Source organism: Rhinolophus sinicus, chromosome 1 (assembly GCF_057876585.1).
Source record: "Rhinolophus sinicus isolate RSI-liver-muscle chromosome 1, RSI-T2T, whole genome shotgun sequence".
Classification (NCBI taxonomy): Eukaryota; Metazoa; Chordata; class Mammalia; order Chiroptera; family Rhinolophidae; genus Rhinolophus; species Rhinolophus sinicus.
The window spans coordinates 143,563,634-143,585,952 of record NC_142501.1 but is presented as its reverse complement, the minus strand read 5'-3'; the positions used below and the strand labels follow the sequence as shown (position 1 = coordinate 143,585,952).

Sequence of the window (22,319 nt, the reverse complement as noted above, 5' to 3'; positions counted from 1 at the left end):
AATTGGCTTATGTGTAAATTAGAGTCAGTGGGCAAATGAAAAGAGGGACTCTAAAAAGAGTTCCAGAGCCCAAACTAGAAAAGCTTGGCTGGTCATATTTAGGTAGAGATCCCCCATAAATATGTGCTGATAAGCAGGGCCTCTTTTATAATTAGCCAGACTATCCAATTTGTCTAGCACAATAGATGCTCAATAAATGCTTGATAAATAGAGAAAAGAACAAATGACCTAGGTCCTTGGAGGCAGACCATTCATTCTGAGGACTCTACATTTCACGATTATCTGGTCCTCCCATATTGGAATGTAACCCCAGTCCACCTTAGATAAGAAGGTTCAAAGAGAAAATATCTCACTTAGGTCTGTGTAGTAATAATGATACTGTGGAAGTTTTTCTAGAAAAAATACACAATGGCAGAACTAACTGGGATTGTAAACAGTCCCCTTCCTCTCTCTTGATGAATGCTGAAGTTGGTATCTCTGCAGTCTAGTGCCTAAGCATCCCACCCTCCAGACCCCATTGCCCACCTTCACTCCCCATCTGCTATCCTTGTTAATCACTGTGTTGGTTTCCTACGGATGCTGAAACAGATTACCACACATTTGGTGGCCTAAAACAACAGAAATTTATTCTCTCACAGTTCTAGGGGCCAGAAGCTTCAAATCAAGGTGTCAACAGGGCTATGCTCCCTGTGAAAGTTCTAGAGAAGGATCCTGTCCTTGCCTCTTCCAGTTTCTGGTGGTTCCAGTCGTTCCTCAGTTTGTGGCTGTGTGTCTCCTATCTCTGCCTCCGTCTTCACAGCACCTTCTCTATGTCCTCCCCAATTCTGTCTATGTCTTCTCCTCCTCTTATAAGGACACTTGTCATTGGGCTTAGGGCCCACCTGAATAATCCAGAATGATCTCACCTTGAGATCCTTAGCTTGATTGCATCTATAAGACCTTTTTCCCAAATAAGGTCACATTCACAGGTTCGAGGTGGACATATCTTTTGGGCCCACTGCAGGTGCTACTGAGGACCCTATCCACTGAGTTTCTTTCAGTTCTATAGCCTGGTTAAAGGAAGGCTCTTCATACTGGCTTAAAAGTTTTCTACAAGTACATGAAGCAAAGGCAACTTTTCTGTTGAATAACTAAGTGGACACAGCAGGCTGTTCTTTCCAAAATTTGAAGCAATCCAGGAAGCACAGTACCAGGAAATTGCCAGGACAACGTCCCAAAATGAATTTGACAGGACTTTCTGGGATGCTTTCAGTTGCTGGGGATGGTATATGAGAGAAGTCTGTCCAGCTATTACCTGATGAACTGAACAGTGAATTAATAACACGTATCAGGTACTGTGGCCGGTGCTATCAGGAATACAGCAGTAAGGATTGAGGTATGCTACCTGCCCTCAAGGAGTTGGCGATCTGATGGAGAAAGATGAAATATACACATAAGAAATATAAACAATGACCTTAGGCATAAGAGGGCAAGTCTTTAAAAAGAAGGGTAGGTAGTAAGTTGAGAGGTGGTGGACATGGTCCATTTCAATGAAATTACTCAGACTAGAGAAGTTGAGGGTTTCAGCTGGATCTTGAGGTAATTGGAGAGGAATTAGGCAGAATGAGGGATGGAAAGAGAGCATTTCAGGCAGGGTAAATAGCACTGGCAAAAAGGTGGGGAGGTGGCTGTGGTTGTCACCAAAGCTTTGGAAAACAGCAATTGAGAGCAGTAAGTGGGACTGCTGGGTTTGCTTGGCATTCTTGGGAGAGGGGCTGTGGGGTCATGGCTGCATGGCCCTGAGATGAAGAGACCCCCTTCTCTCACTACTGTAGGCCGCTGGGATCTCCAAAGCAGGCAGAGCTAGGTCAGCTAACTGGGAAGGCTCTGGAAAGCCAATCTTCAACTCTCAGTCTGAGTCCTGTTCTCTCAGGGCCTAGCTTGAAAACTGAAGCTAGTCTAATAAACGGAGACAAATTTAGCATGTGGCCCAGGGAGTCTTAAACTCAAATGCCTACAGAACCAGGCAGGAGTTATTTAAACTTGTGAATCATTTGAGTATAACACAAAAGAAAGTGGTAAGTCCTCTGGTCGACTGCAGAAAATATACGAGGTGTGATAAAAAAATACAGTGAATGTTTAAGTTTTAAAAATTATTATAGTAAAAGACACATTGCCGTTAATCCCCCTCAAAATACTCCCCCCTCGCTTTGAACACACTTAACCCATCATTCTTAACACTTTCTGCAGCAGTTCTGGAAGTCCTCTTTCATGAGTGTGTTCGTTGCGCTGTCCTGGCTGCCTCGATGTCCTGAATCAATTCAAAACATTTACCTTTCATGGTCATTTTGACTTTAAGAAAGAGCCAGAAATCACATGGTGCCAGATCTGGTGAATAAGGTGGATGAGGGCACACCATAATGTTTTTATTTGACAGAAATTGCCGTACCGGAAGCGATGTGTGACACAGAGCCTTTCTGTTATGATAAAAAAAATACCATGAATGCTGCTGCCGAGTGCCATCCAATGGAAAGGCAGGGATCTTCAATACGGGAAGTAGCATGTCAAACCTTAGTGACAGTGAGTGACAAGTTCCAACTTGTTCGGTGCAGCCAGTCGGATGTGAGCTACAGTTGAGAAAAAGGTGTTCTAAAGTGTGCCGTAAATCATCCTCCATCATGACAATGCTCCGTGTCACACATCTCTTCTGGCATATGGCAATTTCTGTCAAATAAAAACATTACGGTGTGTCCTGATCCACCTTATCCACCAGTTCTGGCACCATGCAACTTTTGGCTCTTCCCCAAAATCAAAATGCTTCAGGACATCGAGGCAGCCATAGCAATGCAACTAAAGACACTCATGAAAGAGGACTTCCAGAGCTGCTTCAGAAAGTGGCAAGAACGATGGGATAAGTGTGTTTGAAGCAAGAGGGAGTATTCTGAGGGGGATTAATGGCAATGTGTCTTTTACTATAATAAAGTTTTCATTTAAACATTCACCGTATTGTTTGATCACACCTTGTATATATGTCTAAAGGCGTTCAAATTCAATTTAACACAAAATAAATAAAAAAACATCTTGTCCAATCTACGAGATCAATTTTGCTTACCTAGTTTGGCCTTGAGGGTCAATAATTTATAACCCTAGGCAGCTACTTCTTTAAACATGTCCATTGCCGCCTGTTACCATGACACAGAGGAGAGTGAAGCCTAAAGCCAGAGTATTTGATGTGAAGTCCCAATCCACAGGTTAGGGAGCAGGGAGTTTAGGCCTGCTCTCGGAGTGGCTGCAAAGAGCATGCCATAGGATAAAGGGAAATGCTCTTTCCCTAAAAACCCTCACTCCTGATTCCCATGAACTCTCGATTTCCTAGACCCCAAAGTGAATTTAGGAAATAGACTTTCAGTCTCATAGGCATGAGCGCAGTATCACTTTCTCATTTTTCTGGGCCTATGAATAGCCCTACATATGACAAGATTTGGGGGTGAAGTCCTTTGAGCAGCTTGTGTTCTGAGGGCTACCCACATAAGAACTTGAGGGCTGGGCTTGATTTTTTAAATTGCAGATGCTCTAAATCAAACCTACAAAAACAAAAATCTTGGGTGGGGAGGCAACTATTTCATTCTTAAGCAACCCAGGTGATTCTTATGGGGTCCCTCCCAGTTTCACGCTTAACAAGGCCCCCAGGTGATCCTCATGGGCACCACACTTTAAGAACCCTTAGATCCAGCTTGGATGCCAATTCTCCCTGACTTCCTGTGGAAAAGCATGGCTCTGCTCTGTGTGTCTCCTCCATGTTGCGTCTCATCGGCAGGCTTCGTGTTTGTCTCCTCTACCAGGTCAGTCTTTACAGGGGAGACCTTGGGAAACGTTAATTCTGTACACCCAGCTTCTGCACAGTTCAGACTTAAGTTGAACTGAGTGAAATGGATTTGCCTCACATCTTGGCCAATTCCTAAACGTCGCAAGCAATGGTGAAAAAAAAAAGAAAAAAAAAAAAAAAAAAAAAAAGACCCTTGTTTGGTGTCTGTGGAAGGGAGTGTGATTTTGCGAATAATGATGTAAGCTACTTCATCTCAGGTGTTGCAGAAAAAGGAGCACCGTGCCCACCTGAGGTGGCCGCTGCTCTGGTCAATGATATCCTGTGGTTTTTGTAGCATTTCTTTAAATATTTCGTTTAGCCAGCATTTGAGAGGAAAACCTTAGAGTTTGGTGGGGTGGTGAGATGCATTTTATGGTACACACCCAACTCTCAAAAACCATTTACGAAGCCATTTCATCTTTCCTCTACCTTTAACATTTTTAGCCCTATCGCCCTTGGAAATACTTCTCACTTTTGTGTCATATTCTGGTGGATGCCGTGTTTACGCCCATGGTATAAAGTCTGAATGAGTTTTGAGTGGGAGCCCTACTTTTCAGTGAAGACAACTGTCCTTTGTTTTAGGGACCCAGCTGTTACCAAGACAGCTAGGCAGGGTCCCTGGAAGATGACAGGTCTCTGAAAGTAGTGCTACTACTGTAGCTGTGTGGCTTCTCAGGAAGTCAGAAAATGTCAGCTCTCTTTCTAGCTTATAGCCAAGTATTTTTGGCTTGTAAATGACATCACTATGAACAGTATTCGTGCCAATGTCTGGAGAGAAAAATCACACTAGTCCCTGACTCCGGTAGAGATAGTAGTTCTCAGTGGGAAAGGTTTATTCCCACAGGAGTTTTGTGCTCAGAAAATTAAAATGAGTGACTCTGATTTCCCAGCTTGAATCATTTAGGGTTGCAGAAGGACGAGGTCTCCTAGAGAAACCACCAAAAGCAGCAGGAGTTAGGAGGCAGCCCTGTGTGTGTCCTTCCTGGGAAGTCGAGTGAGGCCCAGAACTCAGAGGCACAGCACAGCCACCAAGTGTCTTAGGCCCAAAAGTTGAACCACCCACCTCCCTAGCAGAACTTTCTCAAACCAACCTGCAAGACACACCTCTGAAAAACTGGACTGTCTACACAACGAGAATATTCACTTTGGGGCTCACAGGCCACAGAGAGCCTCCACTCACACCCAGCAGGGCATTCCAGACTTCAGGTGAGAAGATGGCATGCCTTAGTTTCGCAGATCACTCGTTAGGCCCTGGTCCACCTTCTCGCTTTTCCCTTCCCTAGATCAAGGCCCAGCAGCAACACTAGCCTGAGTAACTCCTCCTTTGTCTCCCTGCTGACTTCAGCCAGACTCAGGCCAAGTGTTGGGCCAGGAACTACATAACCTGGAGAAGCATCTTCTTAAAAAGCTTTGTACTCAGCGGAGATCCACACAGGGCAGGAGGCACGTCTAGGTTGTTGCAGTTGAATTCTTTCTTGTGTGAATGAGGAGGGAGGAGGATGAGTGAGAGGAGTACAGCATCCGTTTCCTCCTCACTTCATTTTCACTGTGTTAACTACTCCCAATACTTTCCAAGTTTAAACCAACAGGGTGAGCTCTATGGATTTGCCAGTAAACACTTTCCAAGTTGAGTCTCAAAGAATTTTTCTTTCTCATCAAAATTGAAAAGAAGAAAAAAGATGCTGCTGATCTCTGGGTTTTTTTTTTTTGTGTGTGTGATATATTTTAAGGATTTGAAGTCAAGTTTGGATTAGGACCTGGAAGGAAGGAGGTAGATTTTACAGAGGAAGTGTGGTGAGGTGGAGAAACCATTCCAACTGAGAGAAGGAAAAAGGTCCGGTCTGGGGGAGAAAAGTGAGGGTCCATTTGGGTTCAGTGATTCTATTCATGTCTTTCAAAGCCTTGCAGTTCAGCATATGTTTAATGGGGCATTTTTTCCTTAAATCTACAAATGTGTGTATTTAGAAGGAAATTGAAACCGCATGTTCCTGATTCATTTACACTTAACTCATCACAACATTGCTTTGTAATGATTCTTTGATGTTCAAAGAGCATAATGGTCCTGTTTAATGGTCTAATTTTTTTTTCTCCTTGAGAATCAGCAAGTTCTTTTACCAGCAGTAAAGCAACTTCAGTCCCAAACCATTTGTTTTATGGTCTAAAATGCAAAAACCCAGGAGTTTCAAGATACCACTACAATGCTTAGCAAATTGCTTTGGCCTTTCTTTGGATCACATGACCAGTCAGGTGGCTGAAAGGCAAAACGGGTATTTCTTTAACAGCAGATCTCAATGATTACATCATGTTTGACTTATTTTCTTCATTTTAATTTTAATGAAAACCTCAGTGCAAAGTAGAGAGGAGTATAATGAATCTCCACGTACCCTATTACCCATTCTTCAATAATTAACAATTACTGGCTATCTTGTTTCATCTATATCCTCCCTGAATTGTTTTGAAGCAAATCTCAAGCATCTTATTTCCTCTGCATATGTTTCAGTATTTATCTCTCAAGTAAAGAATCTTAAAAAATATAACCATGACACTAATGTCGTACCAAAAATAAGTAACCATAATTCCTTACTATCAAATATCCAGTCAGTTCAAATTTCCCTGTTATCTTATAACTTTTAACAGCTTGTCTGAATCATGAGCAAAATAAGGTCTGCACACTGCAATTGTTTGCTGTATCTCACAAGTCCCCCCCCCCCCCCGCCCCCGTACCCTTTCATACTCCACTGATGCAAAGGAGTTCTTGAGGTAAGATTTGAAGAATGCAGCATTGACAAATTCCAAATACTGGGCTAGTAGCTGAAAAAGAGTAAAAAGAAAGCAATTATTTTAATTGATTATCAAGTTGAGGGAATGTAAAGGGGGCAGGATCCAAAACATTGAACAATGTTATGAATTTAACCAAGTTTAACCAAGATGAGTGTTTTTGGTGACATTGTCACCCAGAAGCTTTAAGAGGGGTACTTAGAAAGAATAGGGAAATTTCTTCTTCCTAGGGCAATAATCTCCCAACATTTTTTGATCACAGACCTATATCAATAAATTCATCCATGTGCCTGTCATATGTGTAGTTGTTTAGTTATACATTATACACGTGTATTACTATATTATATCCATTATAAAACATAAGAAAAGGATAAGAAATTCTATGTAAGATTTCTGTTATAGTCTCCCCACTTTCCTCCTGGGTGTCTGTCACTTTGGCAAGCACCGAGGAGGAACAGACTCTCAGGACTCATTGGCATTAAAATGCAACCCCTTGTAAGTAAACAGGAAACTTCCCACTGCCTGTCTGTGGGATTGGGCTTGGAAGAAATAGGACAGGAAATGGCCCATTTCTGCAAGTCAACAAAACTTGCTGGCCAAAGAACCAGACAGTTTTTCTGAGTCATCTTCCCATTTTTTGACCATCACCTCTTCCTTTGTGGGGCCCATGTGGACCCCACTCTCTTATAGCTTCCTCTACCCTCAACCACACCTGCTTTCATAAACACCAAGAGTGGGTCCAGGGAGGGTCCAGGGTTGTAAAACCACAAGTGTGTAGAATTTGAGAAGTCCTCTCTTTTAAAAAGACACAGTCATGAATTCACACTTGCTAGGTCTCTGGTCAGGTTCTTAGAAAGGCTTGTGCATGCCTTGAGGTATACTCATTGGTCTTATGGTAACACCCCACTCTGGAACTCTGGTTCCCTCCCCCCAAGCCCATTTCTGTGGTTAACTCTTGCATATCCAGGGCTAGAACCGTCTTCCTGGTGCCCCGAGGGACAGTGACTACCTGTGGCCCCTTCTCCACCCTTTTCCTTCATTAGCAGTTCTACCCAGAAGAATATGAGCGGGAGAGTCCAGGGCTCCAAGACAATGAGTAAGTCCCTTTGGCATCCTGAGGACCATAATAATCAAGTGGCCAGCCACTGGAAGGTTGGAGGTGAGATGAGGTGGTGATTGAAGGCACATGCTCTGGAATCGGGCTGACTCAGGTTCATATTCAGTCTCTGCCAGCTGGGCAACCTTGGGCATGTTACTTAGCTTCTCTGGGCTTTTCTTGTCTATAAATGGAAATCATAACACCTTGTTGTAAGTATTGAATGGCATTATGTAAAGCATTCAATATAGTTCCTGATCACAGAAAACTCTTAAATTACGGATTTTATTATAAGTAATAGCAGTAGTTATAAGAACATATTTCATCAATTCTGAGATACTTTTATATTAGTATTCTGAGATACTTTTTTTTAAATATTAGTTTCAGGTATACAAAACAACATAATGATTAGACATTTACACCTCTCACAAACTGATAACCCCTCCAAGTCCACTACCCCTCCGATATCATATGTAGCTATTACGAGAGGGAAATACATTTTAATGTCTGAGAGCAGGCTGTATCTTACAGTTAATGGCACCATACAAAATAATGGGCAGTGTTTTTCTTTCTTGGTGATTGGTAAAATAATGGTGCATCCTAAAATAGTGAAATCTTTCATTTGATGAAATTTGATAATAACTTCATCCATGGAGAGCCTGGATGGGCCAAGATCAAGAAAATAGAATTGCTAAAGAATTGCTGAAACCATGTAGTCCCTTCCTTCCTCCTTCCATCCTTCCTTGAAGAGACAAGTAAGTAACTTACCTGAGTTGAGAAAGGGTTGACTAGCATTTTGGGGTGAAGTCTAGAGGGAGACCTGAGCCATTTGTCAGTGGACAGGGCCACGCTTCCCATGCAGCTCCCCTTCCACCAGTAAGGAGGTCCTTCTCTGTCACACCCACCTTCTCTCTTGACTCTTGGTCTCTCACCCTTCCTCCCCAGAGTCATTCCTCAGACACTAGGTTTCTTTCCTTGTTACCTTGACATTGCAGCTCCTACTTCCTTTCTTTCCTAGCCATCGTCCCCCTTCCCCAATCCAAAGAGGAAGGCTGGATTCAGCGTGTTATTTAGCTGGTGGCCCACAGTCATAGTATTTTAGAGCTGAAGGAGGCCACAGAGATGATCTAGCCCAATCTTCCCATTTTATAGAAGAAGAAACTGAGGCATAGTAATTTACCCAAATAACTCAGCCCTGCCAGTAACAAGCTCTGTGAATGAATCATGACATTTTTTTTGGAGAAGCAATGAAAATGCATTCATTATTTTAATGTGTCCTCAGGAAACAATAAAGCTGCAGCTTGTTATTAAAATTTTAAATTAACAGCTTTGGGCAAAGCAATGACATAGATGTGATGCAATAATGCATGTGACCTTGCACATCACCTATTAGGAACTGAGTGCCCTCTGAGAGTATCTGACCATCTGGGCATGCTCAGAATGCTATCATGGGACTTCCTTGACTAATTTTGTACAAATGCAACCTGGGGCCATTTGACAGTAATAAAACTTTACATCTGAATATGTATTCCAAGGATTTGCGTATAATTCCAAGGGCCTCATACACAAAGGATGGCAGCAGAGGGGCAGGGCAGAGGCCAATCATGAAGCAGTTCTAAGTTTCAGCTTGTAGTGATTAAAAATGTGGCCTCTGAAAAGCTACTCAGATCTGAGTTCAAATCCTGGTGCATCACTTGCCAGCTGTTAACCTTGAATAGATTAATGACTTCAGCTGGGCCTCCAGTTTCTCATCCTTAAATCAGAGCTGTTAATGATAGTACTTACCTCATGGGGTAACAATGAAATGTAATACATATGCAGTACTTAGTAGATTCCTGGAACCTCATAAGTACACTGTCAACAGCCACGGTAATGATAAATGACCTCATTTGAACCTCACAGCAAAGGCAGTGAATCCCCATCTTATCGATGAGAAAACAAAGATTCATTGAGGGTAAGGAAGCTCCCCTAGAGGATCCAGCCAACCTGGAGCACAGGTATCTTAATTTTAGAATCAGGGCTTTTTTCCACTGCATTTCCCTTTGTTGCCATGGAGATGGCATTACTGGGGTGTGTGGCAGGTTGCTCCAGACCTTTATAATTCACTAGGGCCACAGAGATGGATTCTGAACCAGAAAAACAAATGGCTTTACAGAGGAATCTTTTCTGGGCAAAATATTTGGGTAGTTTTTCTGGCCAGTTAACATTATGCTGCAGACAGAGCTTTCTAGCATATATAATTATTTTTTCCACTGAAGTAGGCATAAGATGGCAGACTGCGCGTGGTCCCCAAGGTGTCTTTAAAGTGGTCAGCCAAAAAATGTTTTGGCTTCATGAGCTAATTGATGATAGATTCAAGAGGATCAAAGGAATCTTGTTGGAAGTGCACCTGGAATAAGCCTTCCCACCAAGAAGCTGCTGCAGTTTTTATACAAAAACACCTGAGCACCATCAAAAGTAGAAGGTCTGAGGGGTCATCAGGGCTGGGCAGGTCTGTAGCATTACGATCATGAGTGTGGATGCCAGCCAGAGTCAGACCCTGGCTCTGCCACTTACTAGGTGTGTCTTCGGGCTGCTGCTTTCACTTCTCTGAGATCAGCGTTACGGAGTTAGTAAGGACTGAATGAGGGCCCGCACGCGCAGCCCAGTACCATGCCTGGCACATGGCACGATGGATCCATGCTAGCTCTTTTCATGCTTTTGTCTTTCCTACTCTACAAGCCAACTTCCTTTCTTCACTCCCTGCACATTTTTTCTCTCTAGAAAAGATACCCACGAGGTATTTGGTGGTGTATTGGTGTCTGGTGACTAGAGGTACCCTTTCCCTTGAGGGACCCTTCTTTTAGGGGTCTACTCAGGAGAGCAGCACAATCTCATCAGGGAATTATATTTCCTTTTACCATCATAAAAAATGGTTAAACACCTGAGAGGTGCTAATGCTCCATAAAGAGCCTCCAAACACTCATAGTCTGCTTCAGAGAACTTAAGTCCAAGTGGCAAGTAGGCAGAAATGGTGTCTAGGACTCAAACATAAAACAGGGGAGGGTAAAGGACACTAAGAAAAACAAAGTGTTCCCTGTAACTCAAGCATTGTTTCTTTTATTTTTATATTTTTTTATTTCATGTGTACAAAACACTGTAATAGTTAGACATTTATCATTTATACCCCTCACAAAATGATAACCCCCTTCCCCCAATCTACTACCCCTGTGACATCACATACAACTGTTACATTCCCACTGTCTCTATTCCTTATGCTGTACTCCACTTTTTGTTTATATATATATATATATATAATATATATTATATTGTATATATGTATATATATGTGTGTGTGTGTGTGTGTGTGTGTATATATATATATATATATATATATATATATATAATTGTAGTTGACATTCATTATTGTTCAGCTTCAGGTGTACAGTGCAGTGATCAGGCATCTACATCATCCCTGAGGTGGTCTCCCTAATGAGACGTGTCCGTTGGATACCCTACAAAATCTTTACAACATTATTGATTATACTCCCCAAATTGACTTTTGTATCCCCGTGGCAATCTTGTGGTTACTGATTGTGCTTTCTAATCCCCTCACCATCCCTCCCATCTAATCATTCCTCATTTTTTCCTCTATGTTTCTGAGACTGTTTCTAATTAGTTTGTTCATTTATTCTATTCTTTAGATTCCACATATAAGTGAGATCATATGGTATTTGTCTTTCTCTGTCTGACTTATTTCACTTAGCATAATGTTCTCTACGTCCATCCATATCGTTGCAAATGGTAAGATTTCATTCTTTATGGCTGTGTAATACTCCATTGTATAAATGTACCACAATTTCTTAATCCAGTCGTCTACCAATGGGCTTTTCAGTTGTTTCCATGTCTTGGCTATTGTGAATAGCACTGCAATAAACATAGGGGTGCATAGATTTTTTTTGAACTAGTACCCAGGAGTGGAATTCTGGGTCATAAGGTAGTTCCATTTTCAATTTTTTGAGATACCTCCATACTGTTTTCCATAGTGGCTGCGCCAATCTGCAATCTCACCAACAGTGCACAAGGGTTCCCTTTTCTCCACTTCCTTGTCAGCACTTATGTTTGTTGATTTATTGACGATAGCCATTCTAACCAGAGTGAAGTGGTATCTCATTGTGGTTTTGATTTGCATTTCTCTAATGATTAGTGAGGTTGAGCATTTTTTCATATGTCTTTTTGCCATCTGTATGTCCTCTTTAGAAAAATGTCTCTTCATGTCCTCTGCCCATTTTTCAATTGGATTGTTTGTTTTTTTGGTGTTGAGTTGACTGAGTTTTTAAATAAAGTTTGGATATTAACCCCTTATCAGATGTAACATTGACAAATATCTTCTCCCATTCAGTAGGCTCCCTTTTTGTTTTATTGATGGTTTCCTTAGCTGTGAAAATACTTTTTAGTTTGACGTAATCCCATATGTTTATTTTTCTCTTACTTCCCTTGTCTGACGGGATATAGCAGTAAAAATATTACTCCGAGTAATGTCTGTAAACTTGCTTCCTATATTTTCTTCTAGGAGTTTTATGGTTTCAGATCTTATATTTAAGTCTTTAATCCATTTTGAATTTATTCTTGTATATGGTGTAAGGAGATGGTCCAGTTTCTTTTTTTTTTTTTTTTTTTGCATGTGTCTGTCCAGGTTTCCCAGCACCATTTATTGAATAGACTGTTTTTACCCCACCGCAAATTCTTGCTTCCACTGTTGTAGTTTAAATGACCATATCAGCGTGGATTTATTTCTGGGCTCTCTTTTCTGTTCCATTGATCTATGTGTCCGTTTTTATGCCAGTACCATTCTGTTTTGATTACTATAGACTTGTAGTATAATTTGATATCAGGTATTGTGATACCTCCCACTTTGTTCTTATTTCTCAAGATTGCTGTGGCTATCCAGGGTCTTTTATGGTTCCATATAAATTTTAGGATTACATGTTCTATTTCTGTGAAAAATGTCCTTGGTAGTTTGATAGGAATTGTATTGAATATGTATATTGCCTTAGGCAGTATGGACATTTTAACGGTATTAATTCTTCCTACCCATGAGCATGCTATGTGCTTCCATCAATTTGTATCTTCTTTAGTTTCACTCTTCAGTGTCTTATAATTTTTTGAGTACAGATCTTTTGCTTCTTTGGTTAAATTTATTCCTAGGTATTTTATCATCTTTGAAGCAATTGTAAATGGGACTGTTTCCTTAATTTCTCCTTCTGATATTTTATTATTGGTATATACAAATGCAACTGATTTCTGAATATCAATTTTTTATCCTGCTACTTTACTAAATTCATTTATCAGTTCTAATAATTTTTTGGTGGAGTCTTTGGGGTTCTCTATATATAGTATCATGTAATCTGCATATAATGACAATTTTACTTCCTCCTTACCAATTTGGATGCCTTTTATTTCTTTTTCTTGTCTGATTGCTCTGGCTAGAACTTCCAGAACTATGTTGAATAAAAGTGAAGAAAATGGGCAATGTTGGCTTGTTTGTGATCTTAAGGGGAATGGTTTTAGCTTTCCCCCCATTGAGTATGATGTTAGCTGTGGGTTTATCATATATGGCCTTTATTATGTTGAGATATGGTCATTCTATTTCCATTTTCTTAAGAGTTTCTATCATAAATGGCTGCTGGATTTTGTCAAATACTTTTTCTGCATCTATTGATATGATCATATGATTTTTATTTTTCATTTTGTTAATGTGGTGTATCACATTAATTGATTTGCAGATGCTGAACCAACCTTGCACACCAGGAATGAATCCCACTTGATCATGGTGTATGATCTTTTTAATGTATTGCTGAATTCTGTTCAATAATATTTTGTTGAGGATTTTTGCATCTATGTTTATTAGGTATATCGGCCTATAGTTTTCTTTCTTTGTAATGTCTTTGTCTGATTTTGGGATCAGGGTGATAGTGGGCTCGTAAAAAGTGTTTGGGAGCCTGCTCTCCATCTGGATTTTTTGGAATAATTCAAAGAGAATAAGTGATGATTCTTTTTTGAATGTTGTGTAAAATTCCGCTGTAAAGCCATCTGGCCCAGAGCTTTTGTTTGTTGGAAGCTTGTTGATTACTGATTCAATTTCCTTGGTAATCAGTCTATTCGGGTTTTCTGTTTCTTCTTGAGTTAGTCTTGGAAGGTTGTATGCTTCTAGAATATTGTCCATTTCTTCCAGATTGTCTGATTTGTTGGCATATAGTTGCTTATAGTAATTTCTTAAAATTTTTTGTATTTCTGTGGTGTCTATTGTCACTTCTACTCTTTCATTTCTGATTTTATTAATTTAGGTCCTCTGTCTCTTTTTTTTTGATGAGTCTGACTAAAATTCTGTCGATTTTGTTTATCTTCTCGAAAATCAGCTCTTGGATTCATTGATCTTTTGTATTGTTTTTTTGGTCTCTATTTCATTTATTTCCATTCTGATCTTTATTATCTCCTTCTTTGTACTCCCTTTAGGCTTATTTTGCTCTTCTTTTCCCAGATCCCTTAAGTTTAAGGATAACCTGTTGATTTGTGATTTTTCTTGTGTCTTTAGGTTTCCCTCTTAGGACTGCTTTCACTGCATCCCATAGATTTGGGGTCATTGTGTTTTCATTTTCGTTTGTCGCGAGATATCTTTTGTTTTCTTCCTTGATCTCATTGTTGACCCATTCATTATTTAGTAACATGTTATTCAGCCTCCATGTATTGTGTGTCTTCCACTTTTTTTTCCTGTAGTTGATTTCTAATTTCAAAGCACTGTGGTCAGAGAAGACAATTGGTATGATTTCAATTTTCTTAAACTTATTGAGACTTATTTTGTGGCCTAACATAATCTATCTTGGAAAATGTTCCATGTGCACTTGAGAAGAATGTGTATTCTGCAGCATTGGGGTGAAATGCTCTGAAAATATTGATTAAATCCAAGTGGTCCAATGTATCATTTAAGGCTGTTGTTTCCATATCGGTTTTCTGTCTGGAAGACCTGTCCCTTGTTGTCAGAGGTGTGTTGAAGTCCCCTACTATGATAGTGTTACTGTTGATCTCTGTCTTTATGTCAGTCAATATCTGTTTTATATATTTAGGTGCTCCTATGTTGAGTGCATAGATATTTACTAGGGTTATCTCCTCTTGTCAGATCGATCCCTATATCATTATGTAGTGCCCATCTTTGTCTTTTAAGATATTCTTCATTTTAAAGTTTGTCAGATATAAGTATTGCTACTCCAGCTTTTTTCTCATTTCCATTTGCATGAAATATCTTACTCCAACCCTTCACTTTCAGCCCATGTGTGTCTTTTGATCTGAGGTGAGTCTCTTGTATACAGCATATGCAAGGGTCTTGTTTTCTTATCCACTCAGCCACCCTATGTCTTTTGATTGGAGCATTTAAGCCATTTACATTTAAAAGTGATTATTGATAGGTACATAGTTATGCCTTTTTGTTGTTTGTATTTCTGGTTTTCATTAGTTAGATTGTTTTCATCTTTCTTCTGTTTACAGAAGCCCTTTTAACATTTCCTGCATTGCTGGCTTGGTGGTAATGAATTCCTTTAGCTTATTCTTTTCTGGGAAGCTCTTTATCTCTCCTTCGATTTTAAATGATAGCCTTGCCAGATAAAGCAGTCTAGGCTGTAGGCCTTTGTTTTTCATCACTTTGAATACCTCCTGCCACTCTCTTCTGGTCTGCAAAGATTCTGTAGCAAAGTCATTTGATAGTCTTGTATGTTAACTGCTGTCTTTCTCTTGCTGCCTTTAGGATTCTCTCTCTTTGTCTTTAACCTTTGCCATTTTAACTATAATGTGTCTTGGTGTGGGCCTGTTTGGGTTCATCTTGGTTGGAAGTCTCTGCATTTCCTGGGCTTGTATATCGGTTTCCTTCAAGTTAGGGAAGTTTTTGGTCATTATTACTTCAAATATGTTCTCAATCCCTTGCTTCCTTTCTTCACTTTCTGATATTCCTATGATGCACATGTTGTTGTGCTTGATGTTATCCCAGAGGTCTCTTAAACCATTTTCATTGTTTTTTATTCTTTTTCTTTTTGTTGTTCTGCTTGGATGATCTCTGCTAACTTGTCTTCTAAATTGCTGATTCAATCCTCTGCCTCATTTAACCTGCTGGTAATTCAAGTGTGTTCTGTGTTTCAGTTATTGTATTCTTTAGTTCTAACTGGTTGTTATTTATGATTTCTCTATCCTTTTTGTTGTCACTAAGCTCCTTAAACATTCTTATCATCAGTGTTCTGAACTCTGTCTCTGATAGTTTGGTTACTTCTATTTCATTTGATTCCAATTCTGGAGTTCTTCTGTTCTTTTATTTGGGACATGTTTCTTTGTTTCCCCATTCTGGCTGACTCTCTGTGTTTGCTTCGATGTATTAGGTAGAACCCCTAGGGTTCTCAGTGTTTGCTGGGTGATCTTACGTAGTATGTGTCTTTAATTTTGACTTGCACCACTTCCCTATTCTCCTGTGTGTGTGCTCCAAAGGTGACCCTTGTGTTGTGTGTATTCTCCTGTTAAAGTTGAGCTTTAATTGCTTTTGGCTTGTCAATAGATGGGATTGACCCCTAGGCTGACTAGTTGTGAGAATTGTCTATGCCCACGGTGAATGAACTGCTGCATGAGGGTTGACCGCTCAAATGAGGCTTGGCCCCTGTGGGCTCTTGTGCCTGTAGAGAATTCCCTCTGGGTGTGTCACTTGTAGGTCAAACCCAGTAGTACTCTGGTTTGGTGTGGAGTTTGCCTCTGGGTGTGTTGAATCTTGTGCCTCTTGAGCTGGGCCCTGGTAGGCCAATTTCAGAACAAAACAAATCAACAAGCACAACAGCAACAACAACAACAAAGAAAAAAACCAGATACTCTCACATGTACAAACAACCGATAACCCACACTTAACACAGGCAGAAATATCAAAAATACAAAAAAAAAAAAAAAAAAAAGTAGCACCAGTCTTGGCTTAAGCCCACCAAACAATCTCCAGGTTGTCTTCTGTTGTACAAAGAGTCCTCTGCATCTTGTGGAGGCAGAGCCAGCCACCAGCCTCCCAGAGTGTCCCTGGCACTGCAATCTAGATGAGTGGGGCTATGGGGTGTGGATGGTAGTTTCTACAAAGGCAGTGCAGTTTCTGCTCTTGTCTGCACATAACGCTGTCTGAGAGCACCACAGCCAGCCACTGGAAAGTGGGTTTATTCCCTGTGCCCAGGTCTCCTGAGTCTTAGGGCACTTCTTCTGTAGGAGAGTATGGAGGACGTGAGATTTCTGAGCTGCTGAAAGCCCAGAGCTGCCTCTGCCGACTGCTGTTGACCTCTGAGTGTGTCTCTGTAGCTGTAATTGTCCTGCACTGCAGCCCAGAAAAGATGGGGGCTGGGAAGGGAGGTGTCTTCCATCTCCCAGCCCAGTAGTGTCACATTCTTCCCAGCCTCTTCCCTAGGTCACAGCTGTAAAGCGGCTTTTTCTATGTCCTGCGCACTACAGCTCCTCTGTAATCTGACACTACTCTTCAGTTCAAGGACCAGCTTGAGGCTCTGGAAGGGCGAGGGTAGGATTGCTGGGGAGAGTGGGGGGAGGGGCCCAGGTATGGAGTTTGCCTTTTGCCTTTTTTGTCCAAACTCGGGCCCAGCTGGAGGTCTCAGCTGAGGTCACTGCCTCAAAGGCTGGATATGCTGTTCTCTCTGCAGGAGAGATCAGCTATGGGACACATGGGAAGAGCCCACCTCCTGGCTCTTGTGATCTCTGTTCTGTGTCCTGAGGCCCCCGCAGCCGCAGATGCGGGCATGTCTCCACTCTGCTCCCTTCCCTCTTCCCCTGCTCGCCCAGTTTGCCCACCTTCAAATAGTCCTCAGCCGAGTCTCTTAGCTGTTCTGTGTGATGAGCAGAGTGTCCTTTGATGGGTTATAGATGTTCAATTTGTAGTGAGTTTCGGAGGAGAACTCAAGAAGACCACCTCGCTGCCGCCATTCCTATGACGTCATCTCAAGCATTGTTTCTTCAATTACAAAATAACCACCCAGTTTAGGTTATTCTGTGGGAAATGTGGTCGATTTGAGTTGTTGTTGTTTTTTAACCTCCGCCCTCCCCAATTCAGTTGTTTAGTATCATAAAGACAGCATCAAAATGATGAACTGACTTCACTTTTTGGTTGGTTTCTCTGAACATACATCCATCTCCTCTTACTTTCTTGGTGTGGTTGATGGGGTTGGATGAGGTATGTGGACCCCAAAGGAATGCAGTGACTTGATTCTCCTTCAGATTCTTTATTTGTTTCACATTTAATAAATGCAGGGAATTTCTCTTCATGAAAACAGCAATTTACAGAAGCGGATTGACTTCTTTGTCCAGTAGAAGTAAATTAATGTTCTGAAAAAATCCAGCAAGACGTTTCCCTCCCCACTTCTTAGAAGTTCTCATCCTTTGTTCAGTGTTTTGTTTTATAAATGTGATTTTTCTAAACTAGGCAATCCACTGGTAGATGAATTACATTTACATTTGGATAGTAAAAAGAAAGCACTCATTGCTAGGAAATGTATAATTTTATAACAAAGACTTATCAAGTACCTATGAAATATCAAGCATGTTCTAGGCTCTGAGGAGTCTGCAGTGAACTATAGTCCAGTGAGAGGGCAGTAAACAAGCAAGCATAGTAGTCAGATATAAATAAGTGGTATGAAATAAAGTAGCATCACCTTGCCCTGGTTTATTTATGTAAAACAGCCTCTCTGAGAACGTGGCATTTGAGCAGAAATTAAAAGGAAGTGAGGGAGGAAGCCCTGAGGGCATGTGAGATTGGGGCTTTGGAGGCGGGCTGTTCTATTGGCAAACCCTAGACCTGACACTTTTTAGCTCTGTGTCTCCCATGGCCTTGACCTCTCCGCCTCAGTTGTCTCATCTGTAAAGTGTGAATGATGATTCCTACAGCACAGAATTCTTGTGAGCAGTCAGTGAGGCCCGTGAGAAATGACCTGGCACCTCGGCAGGCTGGGTGGATGTGAGATCTTCTACATCAGCTTTCACCTTTGCTGGATTATTCCTGAAGGAGGGTGGGGGAGGGATTTTTCACCTGGTTAAACATCACTCAGGGTCACATGCTCTAAATATAGTTTAGAATGGAGTCTCAAGTACACATGTCCTCCCTCTCCATACCTCCCCCATTCTTGTTCAGTGTGAATTCATGTTTAATTTTTTTCATCCCTAAATTGTGTACTTTCTAAATTTCTTCAGCCTGTTCATATCTGTTTTTGGTGGATTCTCTCTAACTGAAAATGTGTCCGTGTCTAACATATTTAACTTCTTCCTCCTGTCTTGGGTCTTCTGTGGCACACCCCACCTGACTTGTCATCCATAAATTTCATGGCACTCTGTCTGTCGCAGGTCATTCGTCAGGGTATTGAGTCAAGTCAATGTGATGGCGGATTGTTAAGATGCCCTCTGAAACACCTCCTCACAACTGGGCTTAATACCACGTTTGTTTGTGATTTCTGTCCATTTTCAGCCCCCCTTTTGAATCTTTGGACTGACAGTGAAAATAAAATCCCTCCCAAGACACTGCACTTTCAACTTATTGTGTCCCCCCCCACCCCACCCCGCCGTCTCCATTCTTTTACATTCTTAACTAAAACATGAGCAGTACTAAAGTTTTCAAGATAATCTCACAAACTGTGATAATTTAAATGCAGATTGTTTATTTATCCCTGGTATTTTGAACCCTTTAGATTTGTGTCTCTAATATTGATTCCGCAATTTGTTAAACCAACAATTGCATATATCCCACACTAATTTTTCACTACTTTTTCCTCTGCTTTCTTTCTACATCACTATCACATGTGGTTGGTCTTTTTCCAATCCTCTGACATCCCCCTGTGTGCAAAGTAATTTTTCAGAACTAATTATTCATCTTTACTGCATCAATGTTCAGTAAGCATATTAGTCAAAATCTTTTATTCCCCAAGGATATGTGTCATCTGGAGTACCTGATTTATGTGTGTTTGTGTTTGCCAAATATTCCCTTACCTATTTTTTTTTGTCCAAACTTATCTGCGTGAGTTTCTTATTCTCCAAATTTCACTTATGTATACTTATAAAGATGTTTAAGGAGTTTAGCATTTCCTGTTTTAACATTTTTATTTCAGTGTTTGACTCTTTTAAAAACTTAGTAAATCGGTGTCCTTTCAAGCTTCTCGGCCTATTTTTTATGACTCAGGGTGAGCTTACAGATTTTAAAGCTATTGCTACGTGTTAAATCCTCCTGTTTCAACTCATATGTATTTTTATCTGCTGAGCTTAATTGATACAGCCCATTGTCTGAGCATTTTATTCTTGTATTCAGAACTGTTCAGTGATCCTAAGAGTTTCTGACACACAACTGAATAGGTGTCTGCTTTTTCTGTTTGATATAAATTGTTAAAGACTAGAATAAAAAAAAAGTCATGACCTATAAATTTCTTTCAGGGAAAAAAAAAGCAATGGAATATGCTGATCAGCTTCTTAGAAACCACCAGATCTCTCAGCTTTTCACTGTGCAAGTAGTTTGGCACTAATTATTCACTCTGTTCCTCAGAGAAATCATTTTATTCAACCCAACCTCTTTAACGTAACCTTGCCAAGTCAACATGATTTTCGAGAGCATTTTGCTGAAGTGTATTCAATTGCTATCTGTATCCTAACTCGGTGAATAGCTCCACCCACCCACTGGAGAATCCTGAAGCCATAGAACACATTTCTGGCATTTATTTTTAGCATGTAATCCAGTGCCTTTATTTTTAAAGACAAACGTTTGACCCCAATAAGCAAGGACACTTAAATCTGTAACCACTCTGGGCCATTTCTGACAGAAAGATCTGTTTGTCATGCAATAACCCTTGTTCTTAATAAGCTTTACAAGCTGGCATGGCCCTTGATTCTGAGGTTGGGGTTGGAGTACAGTCAAGTGAACCCCATTGTCATTTGGAGCTGTTAGCTGAACAGTGTAGTTGCTGTGCCATTTTATTTTATTTAAATGGCATTAGATTTGATATTGATCGGTAGCCTGAACAAAAATAACTGGAGCAATCAAAAATACTAAATTCCCGGTGTTAACCACATGGCCAAGTCAACCTTTATCAGAGATTCCCCATGCAAGAATGGCAGAAATTAAATACTCATTGCATCTGGTTGCAAAGTGGGAGCAGCCTAGCTGTGGTGGACTCGCCCTGCAGCTGACAAGAAGCTGTTGTCACTGTCCTCTGCAAGCATACTTTTCATTTTAAATCGCACAGTAAGCAGTGCCTCTGGTGGCATCCGTTTAGGTGACAGCAGTCCGGGTATTGGGAGACCTGTGAATACATACACTCTGAAGAGATGAGAGCACAGGTTAAATCAAACAAGTTGGAATGGAATCATTTTCTGCAAACAAGAACATGTCCGTATGCATCATAGGCTCAAGTGACAAGGGGAGAAATTTCAAAGTTCTAAAATCTTTTTAAAAATTCTAAAATCTTGTACTTAAAAATGAGTCATTGGAAGAGGAGGAACTAGGGAACATCTGACCATTTTATTGTCCCAGACCTCACTCAGGTAAATACGACATACTCTACTGACAGAGGGTAAAATGAGTTCCCCACTTCTTGAGACTCTGCATGACTAGAGGACCAGAAGGGAAGGACACACTGCTGGGGACCTTCTGGGAAGGGGACAACGTACACTTCTGTAGTCCAGACCCTGACCTCAGGCGTCCGGTAGCTCCACTTGGCCAATGGCCCTTGTGGCCTTCGTTGTACCACAGGGAGCCCTTGACTTTCATGGTTTCTGTAAAGCACCAAGAGCTCCTTTAATGTAGTAAAGTGGTTACAGGGCTGCTCTGATTGTAGTAAGGAAATTTACCTTATTTAAAGTTTAAAACAAACAAACAAACACAAAAAACCCAAAACTCAAAACAGCCCTTGGAACGGACTCAACGTTCAGTGGGACCAAGTTAGTTAAATCCTCTTCCTGGACCCCCTTCAACCAGTCCGATCTCCTGAACTTGGCCAGGTAAAATTGTGCGTAAATGTTAATCCACTCTTGGCTTGGTCCCTCTGATTACTTCCAGAAGTTCCAGAACATGTTGTCCCTATCGAGGGTCTTCAGTTACCTTCTTTTTTCTTTCTACCCCAGAAAGGCGCTCGTTCCAATGTTCGGCCTTTCCTGGCCGTGACAATAATGAGACCGGACACCAATGGCTGCTGCACTTTGAATTTTTGTGTAGTGTCCCCAGTGAGCTGCACACCTGTGAGTTTGAAGGCTCTTTCAATCACAGCTTTTGAATCACAGATGCATCAAAGGAGACTCGAGCTACATGGGGAAGAGCTTTTGACCAAACACATGCCATGCTTCCAGGCTTAAACTATCTGGCAGAACAAGCAGATTGATTCTGAGTTGTCTAAAAAGTGACTTACGCAGATGAATTCGACCTGAATTGCAGTTTAGTGGTTTTCCAGAGAGAAACCCTAATCAACTTAGAAAATCAGCCTACGGGTTCTGATCTCATGCCCCACCTCCAGTTACATGTGTGCCTCCTCCCTGCATTCCCACTGGAGTTAGTAGGAGCCCCCAGTGCAGCAAAATCATAAG

At 41.0% G+C, this 22,319-nt stretch overlaps 1 protein-coding gene across 5 annotated transcripts in view; it reads left to right on the top strand.

Moving 5' to 3' along the window:
* Positions 1 to 22,319, top strand: part of LNX1 (ligand of numb-protein X 1) — a 109,769-nt gene that overhangs the window by 26,343 nt on the left and 61,107 nt on the right. The gene's annotated exons all lie outside the window — the stretch shown is intronic.